Source organism: Podarcis filfolensis, assembly GCF_964270895.1.
Source record: "Podarcis filfolensis genome assembly, chromosome: 2".
NCBI lineage: Eukaryota > Metazoa > Chordata > Lepidosauria > Squamata > Lacertidae > Podarcis > Podarcis filfolensis.
Window position 1 is genome coordinate 71,811,269 of NC_139605.1, and position 14,949 is coordinate 71,826,217.

A 14,949-nucleotide genomic window follows, 5' to 3' on the forward strand; every position below is an offset into this window, starting at 1 on the left:
TTGTCAACATTTTGGAAGGTAGCTGTGGTGCATAAGCTTACAGAGTCAGCAAGATTGAGAGATGGAAAACAAGAGAGAGAAAATGTAAAAAAATTAATGGGTTCCTTGAACCGAATTCCTGAACAATAGATACAATACAAACATTAATAGGTATACTAGTTTTTCTATGTGATAGTTTATAAATTTATAATTTTGGAATTTATCATATCATTTGTATTTATAGTTGTTTGACATAGATAGATGTATTTGGATATATGCGTAAATGCATTTGCATGTATTTTATTTCCCAAATCAAATAAAATCATGCACACACACGGATTGGATCCCCAAAACAAGATGGACTCCTGCAGACCCCTCCAAGCTGCTTCCAAGTCAGTTCAGCCACCTCTAGCTCAAAACCTCCCACTCTCTACCTGACATCCTCTGTCTCACAATTTAAACTTCAAAAATGCAACATTGTTTTCCTTCCCTTCCCTTAGCTGAAGGTGAGGGAAATCCCCATGAACAGTGAAGCAAGGCACAGTCTCACGTTACACTGAATACAGGTGCAAGCTGTCTCTATGCATGTACAAGTGTTGGTGTACAGCTTAACTGTTGTGTACACAGACTGTACAATCATTGAACACTACGTGTAAATGATAGTATGAGTGTGCAGTTCATTTGTTTGTGTACACGGATTGTGCATGCGTTGAATGTGAACCAGTGAATACCCCTACAGTCTCCAATGATGACAAGAAAGTGATCTAAGTGGCACATAAGCAGAATGAAAGGGATACCCACTCCCCCTTCCATTAGAGCTTCTTTTGAAATCATGAGCATCCTAAAGCACTTTACAAATCACTCAGTATCATGTGGTAATGCAGCGGTTGCAGAAACAGAGGGCATTCTCTGCTCTCCTGTTACTCATAGTTTGAAATGTGGACATGGACACATTTCCAACAGTATTTTTTTTTTTAATCACAAAAAATCCTACAGTATTATTATTATTTTAATCACAGTGCCCTGCACTAAACTGGGTGTCCAGATGGTCGGCTTTTTGGAGACAATGTAAAACACCTTTTAGTCTCTTTTTAGTGCGAGAGAAAACCCAGCAAGAATCAGAATAGGCTTGAATGCCTTATCATCTCTGACAGTTGATTGCTGGGTGACCTTGTTCAGTGACTCAGTGTCACAATTCTCTGTGGTGAAAAGTGGAGAACACAGGATTTGTTTGCCTTTTAAGTACACACATAGCCGCTCTCTGTAGATTTCGGGAGCACTCCTATCTATCCCAGATGTAGGAAAGCATCTGTAATACATACATTACCTCATTAAGCTTGTGCTAATGAGCGAGGAAAACCAATTTCCCTTTTGTTTCAATCCCACATGCTAATGCTGCTGGTATTTGCTCAGAATGGCCAAGATTTATCCCAGACCTGGCTCTCAAATCCACAGATCCTTTATCTATATCTTGTTGCCAACCTGTTCAGTAACTATGAGCAGAAGCCTGTGGAATACTTCTAATGCACACAACTTTGATTGCATAATGTGTTGAACAATGTAACTACACCAATTTTAAGACCTGGAATGTGCTACTGAACTATCCTTACTCAGAATTCTTGAACTTTTGCACACTCTATATTCCGTTAGCCTTCAGAATATTTTTTGGTTCAAAAAAGAGTCATTTAAATAGTTCTTGTAAACCGCTTAGATGTTTTACTACAATCAAACAGTATGTAAATTTTGTCAGGCACATCACGTAAATAAATGTAACATGTAAGATGTGGTCTATTGACTGAAAACTCATGATTTCTTGCCATGTTTACAGCTCTATGAAAGGCTGGTCATTTCAACACCAGTTGCTTACCAAACCACACATTATCACTGGGTCCCTTTCTAAAATGTGAACAACATCCCCCTGCCGCCACAAAGCTTCAAAGCTTCTAGCTCAATGGAAACAGTCAAAGCCAACAGGGATCATTATTATTAACAGCAGCAACTTTGGAAAATGCTTTCTCAAATCAATACTCCCATACCTGTGAGCAGTGCTTTGTTTCGGGGGGGGGGAACGGGTATGCATACCCCTAAACATTTTGTGAATCCTTGTACTTTTGTCCATTTACTGTGTTTATTTTCCCCAATCTGAACTATAAAATGATGATTTTATTGAGTCAAAATGAGAGTACCCCTAAACATTTTTTTAAAGAAAAAAAGCACTGCCTGTGTGTAAATTGATTGTCAGCTAATTCTATAAAGACAAGAGGGGGGAGGATAAACTATGGGCAGCCCCTTCTGAATCTGGAGTTATATCACTTGAATATATTAGATAATAATTAAATTTTGAATGACTGATCATTCTGTTAAATTACAGTGTGTTGTAAAATCTGCATGTAGTGCAGTCCTGTGCATGTTTACTCGGTCGCACTTAATCCAATGGGGTTTACTCCATTTTAAATATATTTAAAATGACAGGCTTAGGCTGATCCAGGATAAGATCTGCTATGTGAAATTATCATGCAATGGCTAGAGTGAGCCTTTGATAAACAAGTAGCACTAAATCATATTTTCCACATTCTGCTATACTTTGCTTTTGGAATTGTTTTTGCGGGTCTTTGGACGGCAATAAAAAGAATGTGTGTGTGTGTGTTCTCCTTTTGTGGAGTTTGGACAGTTTTATGATCCCAACTAGGCTGTTCTGATTATGCCAGCACGCCCTGGCAGAGTTTGGCCAGTGGTTGATTGTTCTAAGTGAACAAGTCCTACCTGAAGAATCCCTTTAAAAAGTCTAACCAAGGCCTGTAAGGCAAATCTAGCTAAGGATAATATTCCAAATGTGTCTAAGATGTTGAAAATGTGTGGAAAACAAGCAAGGTCCCAACCAAAGAAGAATGGCAACTTAAGTTGACAGTATGTGCAGCTTGCAGACTTAACATATAGAGTAAGAGAACAAGAAGACATACATTTAGAGAAGATTGGAGAACGTTCAAGAATATATGGGAAATAGCTGTGTACAGCGAAAACGCTGGCAGCAGTGGCGTAGAGTGGGTTGTCAGAACCCGGGGCAAGGCAAGTAATTTGCACCCCTAACCCGTGGATTTGCGCCCCCTAACCTGTGGATTTGCGCCCCCTAACCCTAACCCCCAGATGTTGCGCCCGGTGCGGCCGGCCCCCCCTGCACCCCCCACGCTACGCCACTAGCTGGCAGCATTAAGAAAAATTCAGCAGTGTAAATAAGTTTGGATGGATGCAATAATGGAATATTGAATGGTATAGCTTTTGTTAAATATGCAGGGATTTATGATATGTAAAATGAACCATGGGAAGAGAAGGGAAGTCACTGATATCTTAAGGATATAAAAATGTACTTTAAATTGTAAAACAGAAAATTTAATAAAAATTATCTATCTCTCTCTCTTTATATATCTCTCTCTATATATATGATGCTGAAAATGTGAATGCCTTCAAATCTGCTATTGGTACTTGTCTATACAAGAGAAAGCAGATGTGATGCCCTCCAGATTACACCTTCCACCATCCTTGTCCCTTGGACATGCTGGCTCGGTGTGATGGACGCTGGATGGCTACAGGTTCCTCACCAACACCCTGACTTCTTTGAGATACCCAAGGAAGAGGAACTTGTCAGGAAAACCCAAATGATATTGCTGGTAAAACATTTCGTCAATATTTTTTTTTTATTTGAATTGTATCCATCATACTGGCCATAAGTGGAAGGAAGCTTGTTTGTATTGTTGTGGGGCTTTCAGCCTACAGGCTAATGCACTGACCACAGACAGCAGTGGCTTAAACAAAGGAAGAGAAATCATATAGGTCAGTCTGTGACCTACAAAATATATGAAGTAGTTCAAAAGCTCAGCCTTTGTACTGTGTGCACAGATTATCCTTGGCTCAGTAGCACCACTAAGAAGCCTTCCGCAGTTATTGGTTATTTTCTACACAGGCATACCACTAAAATGCCTGTTAAATAAACACTTCACTTACAAAGGAGATTTGAAAACACACATTTTTCAGCTATGGATTCCGAAGAAGCTCATTCTCTGTCCATTACCCTAATATTCTTAGACCTATCTTAGCTGGCAGTTAATTGTACTTAGTGCACGAAGCTTCCCAGGGAAAGTGGCTTTGCTTTGAGATTATAAAATAAAGAAATCACAAGGAGTCTGACAATTTATCTGGGCGGTCATGCAAGATCAGCTGCTGATTTCAGAATGGGAGTAAGGGGGCTGGGAGCTGGCTAGCGGTATTCAGTATTTAAAAAGAGAGACCAGGAGGCTGGTTTGGGGGAGAAGCAATCTACCAGGACAAATTTCTCTGGGTAATTATTGCCACAATTACTGCGACACATCACCATCTCATCACTTTCCTCAATGCACAATGCAGTAAACAAATCAATAAAAGCAGCACAACAATCAATGCCTTGAATATTAATTAAAAATAATAAACACAGACAGAAAATAAATCAGTTATGGCAGACTAGAAAACGTCTGCAGTCACACCACTAGTGAAATTCTGGCCCAAACTGAAGGGTAGAAATGAAACTGTAAGCATACTGGTGACTTGGAATGCCTACCAACTAACCTGTGTTGTTTATTGCATCAATATATCACAGTAGTAGCTAAGAGCTGATCTCAGATAAATATGTGTATAATAATGCTTATGAAATCTATAACCATGCATATAATTATTCCTAAGGAAATCTGCAGAAAATAATTAAGGCTTACATGTAAAAAAACATTACTATGTCTACTTTAAAGAAATAGGTTGTCTTAGACATGTCTACTGAAAATTAAGTTCCACTGAACTGAGTGGAGCATAAACATAAGTAAGTGGGCCTCTTGCCTTCCATTTTGCTCAACTATGTAATTATTATTATTGTTATTATTTATTTATTCATTACTGTGTTTATTACCTATACCCCACCCATCTGATTGGGTCTCCCCATCCACTCTGTGCGAATCCCAACAGAATATTAAAAACATGATAAAACATCAAACATTAAAAACTTCCCTAAACAGGGCTGCCTTCAGATGTCGTCTCAAAGTCAAGTAGTTGTTTATTTCCTTGACGTCTGATGGGAGGGTGTTCCACAGGGTGGGCGCCACTACTAAGAAGGCCCTCTGCCTGGTTCCCTGCAACCTCACTTCTCTCAGTGAGGGAACCACCAGAAGGTGCTCGGAGCTGGACCTCAGTGTCCAGGCAGAACAGTGGGGGTGGAGACACTCCTTCAGGTATAGTTGCAACACCCTGTAGCACCCCCTAGGCTCAGCGCCTATTATGGTGGAAGCAGTTGCACTGCCCCAAATCCACCTCTACCCATAGGAAAGAAGTCCCAGTATCACATAGACTTCCAAAGTTACAATACCAGTTCTGTTCTTTAGTGAAGATGATCGGTGGTGCTGTGTCATCTTCAGAATCTGACGGTCACATAAATGTCAACTTTATATAGTAATTTGTTCCTCTTTTTTTTTTTAAAAAAAAATTGCATGCTCCTTAGGGAGGTCACTTGCACACTGCAAACAGGAAAACACAAGAGGATCAAGAAGTACACACATTAGCATAACATTTGCAAATGCCAATTTTTGTGTATAGGTGCAAGTTTAGAAATAACTGCAATAATTCAAATCGAAATACAATATTACTGTAGGTATGACGGCGACCAGACGGGCCAGGATACATAAAGTAGGACACAGGACCACCTATCCTCCTGCCTGTCTTGCAAGCTGGATAGCACAACACAGTGGATATTAAGTGAAAAGAGTAATGCTGCTGTTGGATTTTCTCAGGCAAGAACCACAGAGAGAGTAAGCAAAACCCACACATTTTTGATAAGGTATTTTTAGTGCTAATTGACAAAATAGCTGAACAGTCCCTCTTTCTCCACAGGGAACATGGAAAATTATAGCTTGCATTTGTAAGCCACATAGTCTTGTTTCAAAGAAATTAAACATTCAGAGAAGCACTCTCTCGCCCCAACCCGTCTCTATTTATGAAGGTTGTTCACCACCATCAATTTCTGCAGAGCAGTAGCAAGATTCCAGGGGGGGGGGTTCTAGATGCTCACCCAGGTTTGTGTTTCTGCTGGGAAAATCTAGGCACAGTAGAGGCCAGTGTCTTTAAGAAATATGGTTTATTTTACACATATTTACACCCAAAGTAAATGGAGCGGGTGCAGGACGTTATGCCCTAACAGTGTCTCATTGCCCCATTCATAGCTTCCTCAAGCAACAGTCAGTCATGGCTCCTGGTTTTTAGGCACCTCCAGCAGGTGCCAATATGGTTCTGCCTATTTCCTCCTTCTTTTTCCCAGAACACCTTTACATTTCAAAAAGGACATTTTTTCCTGTGACATCATGCCCTCCACCACCTTAGCAACTTGCCAGTTTTCCTGTCTCTGGCTTGCTGAAGCTAACTCTGGTACAGTTATACAGTGTTTCAAGCTCATGTCCAATGCAGGGCAAGAACCACATCTTAGCAGCAGGGCCACAGGAGATGCCAGGTTCAGTCACTGGCATCACTTGCTGGGATCAAGGTCTCATTTGCACTATGCATTTAAAATAAATAAAGAGTGGGTTCAATTCTTACTGCAGCCAAAGGATGCAATCTGGTATTTTCTCCTTAAGTTGCAAGAAGTTCTAAGAAGTGTAAATGATCCTGTATGCTATAAGGGGACAGTTGTCAGATGGCTTGTTGTGCTCCAGTGGGAGCTTTGTGCAGCGTTCAGAAATAGTTGCTGTCATGGTGTCCACTAGTGAATGCAAAGTAGAGATATAAGCGCCTCCATTTGCGCTGCATGTGACTTGGGTAGACACTCATATTGTTGGTGTCACTGCTGAAGAACGGCTTGTTTTGTATATGCAGTACCATAATAATCACTTTCATGCTAGGAACTCTGCAAGCCACAAGTAAATCACAGACACCATTTGCATACAAGTGGTTTAATGATGGCATAACAAGAAGGATTTAGTTCTGTCCACATGGGGAGAGGTGGTTGGCAGATAAAGCAGAGGAAACACTGAGTGACGTACCAAGAAGAAACCAGTGGAATGCTAAGTGATAGATGGTCGTTATCCACATCTGTTAAGATTTCCCTCCACAACCACCAGTGCTATATACACTGTGATTCATCAACGGCAGCATGTGTGTCAACAGTAGCATTAGATTGCTCATCAATATTCCCTGTTCCACTGAAATGAGAGTGAAATTCATAGCAGCCTCTGGGAATTGGTGTGTGTGTGTGTGTGTGTGTGTAGCTAGTCCTGTTTTTATTAACTACCAGCTTTAATGTATTGAGATAGGATGTGCTCTAAAAGCCATGTTCATAGCCAATCAGCTCCACCTTATCAGGTAAAGCAACTAGATCAGGCCAGCACAAGTTGACCCACCAAGCTAAATGCAGACCAGCACCCATGTTATGTGGCCTGTCATGATTGTGACAGTGCCTTCTGACTACAGTTCTTGGCAGCAAAAACTGGAGGCTCACTGAGTCCCTGGTGGGCTGGCATTTTGGGCTGGTGGGTCATAATTTGTGCAGCCATGGATGATGTGTGCACCTGGCAGGAAGCATCTCTGAGCATTCCTTTACAAAATATCTCTCTCCACCCCATGATCACTATGTTTGATAGTCAGACATAGGTGAGAGCACTTTTTACAAGAGATGTACATGCCATGGATATAGTGTCCATAGCAAGTACCACAAAAAAGACCCTGATGTACTTGGGGTGCATTTATTGGCTTAGGCTGCCATTTGTAAGCCCCGCTTAATTCAATGAGGCTTCCTTCTAATTGAGCTGCCAGTCATTATTTATCTTCTGCTTTACAGGAGGCAAAGGGTGGAAATCAACATGGCGCCAAGTGGGAGGTGTGTTTGGAGAAAGAGGTCCACTCAGGCATCAACATTTGCCCAAATTACAAACTTAAAAACTGGTACCAAAATGGTTCTTCTTAACATGCTAGCAAAGCATGCAGCTAGGAAGTGGTTGATACATCACCAGTGAACTACACTCCTACGGAAATGTACGGAATATATTTGGAGCCCTGTTCAGGCACCTGAGAGAAAAGGCATGTAGGGATAGATACAGGCAAGTTTAAGTCCTGCCTCCAACATTTTGGGCACACCATCTCCACTCCCAAACTTTGTGTGTGTTTGGTGTGAAGTTGTGAAGGGAGCTTGTAAGCCTTTTAGCCTTCAGGGTTCCTGCTAACAAGCCCCTTGCAGACCTTTGCTCTAAACATGCAAAGGTCAGGGGTAGAGTGGGCATGTCCAGTGCTCAGAGACATTGGCAACAAAGTCAACCCATGTTTCCTCCACACGCTTAACACACTTTTGGCCTCACATATTGCGGCTGAACACCTGAAGAGACCTTTAATGTAAGGGGAAATTTGATTCACTAATTTCGTTCCAGTTATTTGGCATTTATACCAATTTCAGTGGTAGAAATATGAGGCCCACATATGCATTTATAAACCGATTTGTGAAATTGTAATGTTATCCAGAATACATTACTATGAAATACAGTAAAGTGATGGGTTGTGGAAGCATAAATTTGACCATAGCTCTGGGCTTGAATTTGTTAGTAATATTACATATATTTTCCTGACATGAGTACCATAAGCTTAGTCATCTCTTGTAGCAATGAAAGAAAAAAACCATCCTCTTCCCTGCTGGATTACAGTCTTAATAATAATTAAATTGTTGAGATGGTCTCTCATGCATTTAATGAACGACCTAGCTGCTTTCAGCTGCTGTTTTCCTTTCCTACCAAACAGAGACATACAGACTGTATTTAGGCATTGGCTGGGTTGTAAGCCAGTTTACTAGGCCAGGGTTGGGGACCTCTTTCAGCCTGAGCGCCATAGCCTCTTGTGGGCAATGTTCCAGGGGCTGCATGCCAACAGTGGGTGGAGTCCGTGGCAAACGTGGATGTGATTCTAACCTTTGCACAACAGACCATGCAATGTCAGACATTTTTGCACACACACCTCAACATTCCCTTTCCTTGCAAGCCAGAGGGATTAGGTAAAGGTAAAGGACTCCTGGACGGTTAAGTCCAGTCAAAGACAACTATGGGGTTGCGGCGCTCATCTCGCTTCAGGCCGAGGGAGCCGGCGTTTGTCCACAGACAGCTTTCTAGGTCGTGTGGTCAGCATGACTAAACCACTACTGGTGCACAGAGGACCATGACAAGTGCCAGAGCGCATGGAAACGCCGTTTACCTTCAAGGACACATTCCAGTAAGGCAAAACTACTGGAAGAGCAGAATGGCACACTCTTCAACACTCCCCTGATGAAAACCGGGATGTGAGAGCGCAGTACCAAAAAACGTGCATCTTCGGGTGCCGTGCTCTTGTCAAACTCAGCTGGCTGCAAGCGCCGGCTCATCCCCAGGACATTCCAAGTGTCATGAACTGGAAGGATAACAGGAAGAGGATTCCAGTGAGGGGTGTAGCCGGGACTGGGACACACTGGGGCAAGCAGGTGATGGGGAAGGAAGTACTCACAGGGTGATGGAGGATGGCGAGGGGATGGAGGTCATTGTATAGAAACCAGAGCAGCAGGTTCCATCACCTGTCTCCATGAACAAGGTGGGCTCTGAAGCAGCGTAGGGAGCAGCAGGAGTGATTCTCTAGGAGGCTGAGGCAAGCAAGGGCTCACTAGCTCTGGGAGGTGTGTGATTCCTGGAGTAGGCTGGGAGCAGGTGAAGGTCACCTGCCTCATCAAGCCCAGATGCTGCAATCAGTATGCAAAGTATAAAAGGGAAGCAGAGCTGAGATGTTGTGTCTGCTCAACTGCCCATGTTGATGGAGTTTGGCTTGGATGTTCCTCAATCTCTATGGGACTGTGCTCCGATTGCTGGGCTTCAGTACGGGGGCATTGACCTTGGGGCAATGGGGCAGCCAACCGAATTGATCTTACCAGCAGGCCTGCAGGGAAGATCTCCTAATGTGATCTTAGCATGTCACCAGAAAAAGGCAAGAGGTGAGCCAGATTTGCATAAATTTTGCATGTGCAAATGTGCAGTTGAAAACTTTAGAAAGTATTACTGCAATTAAAAAATAAATGAAATGCATCTCACCAGTTTGAAACAGCGTTTCCTAAACTTGCATCTCCAGATGTTTGGGGGTTACAATTTCCATCACTGGTCCTGCTAGCTAGGGATGATGGGAGTTGTGGTCTAACAGCAGCTGGAGACCAAAGTTTGGGAAAGCCTGGCTTGATAGATTGTGACTGATCACATGTCTGATATGACTGCCACTGATGGGCAATTCCTAGGCCCTTGGTCTTCCTTCTTGGTGTTCTTTGAATGGAATTCAGACTGGACAGCCCTCCAAATAGAGGATTCCTCCAAATAGTCCTCAGAGAGCTCTTCAAACAGAGGGCTGCCCTCTGTGAAGAACAATACATAGACACCCTCACTGATCTCAAAGAGCGGGTAGGTTGACAAGAGTGAACAGATCCAAAAACTTTTTTCTTTTTTTAAAAAATATGGTGAACGGTAATATGGTTACCTGCACAAGACAGCAAGGCTATCCTATTGTCCCCACTCCTCCAGTTATTTTCTGCCATCTCCTTTTTGTATCAACACCTCCATCTGGTGATCTAGGAAAGTGGGGGGGGGGGGACATACCTTTGCCTAGAGATATTCTGACTGCTAAAAGTTTTGAGACAAAGTTCCTTTCACCCCATCCTTCTGCCTCTCCAAAGACATAACCAGGCTCTCTTGCCAAATAATTCTGCTCATCCACAGTGGCAGAAAGCACACTTTGCTGCACAGCTCTTCCATGACTTGTTGACACAAACAATAGTTACTAGTTTACATGCATTGCATCATTTCACACACAACTGACCTAGTAGCAGTATACACAGCAGCTGGGAGAAGACTAGTTCTTTACTAGTGATAAAATTTAGTGATTCCTCAAGGGAGATCATATGTATAGGGTTTATGACTCAAATGGTCTTCCCACAGTGCAGAAAGCTTTTGTTCCCACCCCCAAAGATCATAAATAAGGAATGAAAGTAGAAGTGACAAGGTTAAATAAATTTATTTGATCAGCTAGTTTTTTGGGTTTTTTTGTATAATACCAAGCCTGCCCTGTTCATACGTTCTTTTCCCGTTCAGCATATTCAACTAAGTACTGTATAGTTAAATTTAATTTTGGATTTATGGTTGGGTCCCTATGGTCTGTAACAACCCCTCTCCCCAGGTCAGAATTCTGTTAAAAGCAGTCTGACAATAAAAAGAGGTTTTTTCATCAACTATAGCCAATCAGCAGCAGATTCTGATTCTCCATTGAGTATGGCGTGTTTTCAAACCCCTGTCTGTTTCATCCACACTTCCCATTCTTAAGTGTCCTAAGAAGGACAATGCATTTGTGGGAGAATGCAGTATCTTGAGGGGAGCTAGAGAGACGGTGTGCTATGAATGAGAAAGAAGTGTGCATGTATTGTACGGTAAATTGACTGGAAACGTCTTTTCATTGTGAGCCCAGTGAGCAAGAACTGTCATTTCTGTGTCCTCTACCACATTTGCCACATCACTGGTGCAAAAGAAACATAAGATTTAAGAAATGATCATCTCAAATAACTTGGGTTCTTTTATTGAACCCTCTCCTACTCAGACCAAACATATTGACTATGGGATTGTTATTTCTTCTGAGGAAAAAAAAGTGATATGGATTGTGATTTTCTCATTTTCTAAAAACTCACTTGTAGCCTCGATTTACTTAAGCAGTTGTCCCAAATAAAGATGAATCAAGGTGTCTTTTAAACCTCAGGATCAGTGATCACCTCGGCAAACCCTACAATTTACCATGGATACAGAGAGCACATACTGCTTGCTATGAACTGGGGGTTCACAACCAGTGTTGACTTATATGGTGCCATGCTTTGTCCGGAACTATAGTAGCCCACACAGTACATCAAATCTATGAAGTGTAAAGTAATGCTTTGAATCTGCCTCTTTAAGTCACTGCTATGTGGATTTATTACTGTTGTAAGAATAAAAATATAAATTGACCTGGAACATATATCATGACTGTTCTGCCCTGAATGTATACAATAGTAGATGTACTCATTAAAAAAACTATGACCACAATAATCATTGCAGGGTTAAACCAGTGATTCTCATAACAAAAACCTACTTTCTATAATTCAAGATGATGCATACATCCAGGAAGACTGAATGGAGATGGGATTGTGGAGAAATAGTGATTTGGTTTTTCAGGTTCTGAAGTATCAAAATGGAGGTTTGCTCAATGTGGGTTGCCACTATTCTTCCCCCACTCTCCAAAAATCAATTCAGTTAAAATTTGATAAATATTTATCTTATTGTCATCCCCAAAAATGTAATAAGAGCAATGCTTCTGGATCAGATCTAAGGCCTGCCTAGTTCAGTCTTCTGTGGACAACCAGATCTTTATTGGAAGCCCCCAAGTAGGACATGAGGGCAGTGACCAAGAGAGGCCATATAGCACACCAAATGAAGGATATATGGTAGATCCGTCCCGAGTGGCTGAAATGAAACCAAGAGGCCATAGATAGCTCATACCAGCCTGAGTGGAAGACATTGTCAATCAATCACTGGCAAGGAAAAAAGCACATGTGCCGTAGGTAGAAACCTACAAAGAGACCCAGATGTGTGTGGCATGCATGCATGCATACATGCGTGCGTGCGTGCACACACACACACACACACCTACACACCAACTGCATCCGACCTGAACCTTTCAGCAATGCCTCCAAATGATACACACACACCTCTAGCAGTAAACATTATCCATTGATCAGCCATTGACAGGATCCGACATTGCTTATTTCTGGCTTTACTGCAGCTGGCTGAGGCCCAGCCCAATATTTGGGCAATTACAAGGAGGGATTAAAACATCCCAGAAATAACAACTGCATTTTCAAGCTGACAGACGCCCACATTTCAATGGAAAAGGACAAACAAAAGCATCTTTCTTTGCTAAATCTACGGGCAAGAAGGCAGTTGCAATTAATCTTTGAGCCGCATTTCCTAAGACGGCGCCTAATCAGCCTTCATCCCTCTCCATCTTCTTTTCCCCTCTCTCCCACAACCCCCCTCCCATCCTTCCTCCTCCACCCTTTCCAGAGGCTCCGATGAAAGTCATTGTTACATGGTTAGGATGCTCATACAGAAAAGAGCACACCTCAAATATCGATTGCCATCAGATTTAGAGATGATTAAGGAAAGCAGCGATGAAGCCGATGCTTCTCTGTTGCTTATGCTCACCATGCTGAAACCAAGGGAAGGTGTTGAAAGGCGAGGGATGTGCAAACTGGATCCATTTTCCCTTCTACAGAGGTTGCTTCAGAGCACAACATCAGCAACTGCTCTCTCTCTCTCTCTCTCTGTCTCCCCCTCCTTTGGTTGGTGATGCTGAGGATGGAAACCACCCACCCACCAGCAATAGACAGAGCCTCAGCCACCTCCCTCCTTGGAGGAGGAGGTTGATGAGCTCACTGAGGAGAGAGCCTGGAAATTGCAGCATGGACCGCCTCCTTCCCCCCTCCCCTGCTGCGGTGCTTTGCTCTCCCTGGGCGCCATGGCAACGGCCATGAAAGATGGAAGGGAAGCAAGGAGATGGGGAGGGGGGGGACAAGGAAAAAAGGAGAGAGATTCAGTATCTTTAGCAATGAAAAGCTGCTTTTGACAGGCAAGCAAATCACTTCAGAGGGTACTATTATTGGTGGAGGGGGAAGAGGGTGAATTTCTCACCCAAAGAGGTCAGAGCAGGGCGTTGAACACAATCCACATTCCTATTAACAGGAAATTCCCTCAACACACACACACACACACACACACACACACAGAGAGAGAGAGAGAGAGAGAGAGAGTCCTTATATTAGATAAGCAGCTCCTACCATCTCAATGATAAATAGGGGTTAAATTCTACTCTGGGAAAGTCAAACTGAAGGACATAATAATTATGGATCTTTAAGGACTTGTTAAGAGATGGCAACCCAGCCTGACTCTGCTTGCTGCTTTAAATGTGAGATAAACAATATGTAAATGTGGGTGTGAGAAAAAGGCTGACTGTGAAATTGCTGAGCTTATCGCTGGTAGCTTAAGACTACAAACTGCCCTCCCTCGATGCAGACGATAAATCTGAAATATATAGTCAGCTCTGGTCTGGATAGCACAGCAGTTATAGCATGGGTATCCTTTCTGTGGCCTCTTTCATTTATGATTTAGCATTCCATTCTGTTTTTCCACACAGTGCCCAAGGCAGGTAACAACAGTAAAAACAAATGGCATCAAGATAACTAACCATATACCCAATTAATGATGCATTAATTGCTAAAATATTTGGAGTAGTTTTCAGAGTCTAAATTACCAATGCATTGTTAAGAGTCCACATTACTTATACAGTAACTATATCTAACTTTTTTTAACATTCCCCCCCTCCCCAAAGCAAACAGCTTTATAACACATTATGGCCATGGGGCTGCTAGCACAGCCTATGCACACCCCCATAGTGTGGACCTTAATATTGTAGACCCTCAGGTGTGGGGGGAATGGCGGCCCAAGAGAGAGCTTTTCTGTGGCAGCCCTGGTTCCAACAATGGAGGTAAAACATAACAATTGTGGCTAGTAGACATTGACAACCTTATCCTTCATGAATTTGTCTACTTCTCTCTTTTAAAGCCATCGTGTGTGTGTGTGTGTGTGTGTGTGTGTGTGTGTTCGCGCAAACATACTCCCACTAATATATGATTTCACAAGATATGTATTATTCTACTAGGGTACAACTGCTGAAAATGGCAAGAACAAACTTGTAGTCCTTAGAGCAGGGTAGGGGTGCCATTGGACTATAGCTCCCATCATCCCCGACCATTGGCCATGCTGGGTGTGGCTGATAGGAGATGGAAGGCCATACATTCTCCAGACTTGCTTTAGAGCAGTGTTCCTCAAACTTGAGTCTCCAGCTGTT

At 42.5% G+C, this 14,949-nt stretch overlaps 1 protein-coding gene across 2 annotated transcripts in view; it reads right to left on the reverse strand.

Annotated features, from left to right (window-relative positions):
• JAKMIP2 (janus kinase and microtubule interacting protein 2) overlaps positions 1 to 13,478 on the reverse strand; it is a 90,848-nt gene extending 77,370 nt beyond the window's left edge. Inside the window, exon 1 of one of the 2 annotated variants that reach the window (XM_083593923.1) lies at positions 13,248 to 13,478. The gene's annotated coding sequence lies outside the window, so the exon portion shown is untranslated. The remainder of the gene's footprint in view (positions 1 to 13,247) is intronic. The other variant, XM_083593922.1, reaches the window with a different exon arrangement.
• Between the last annotated feature and the right edge of the window lie 1,471 nt (positions 13,479 to 14,949).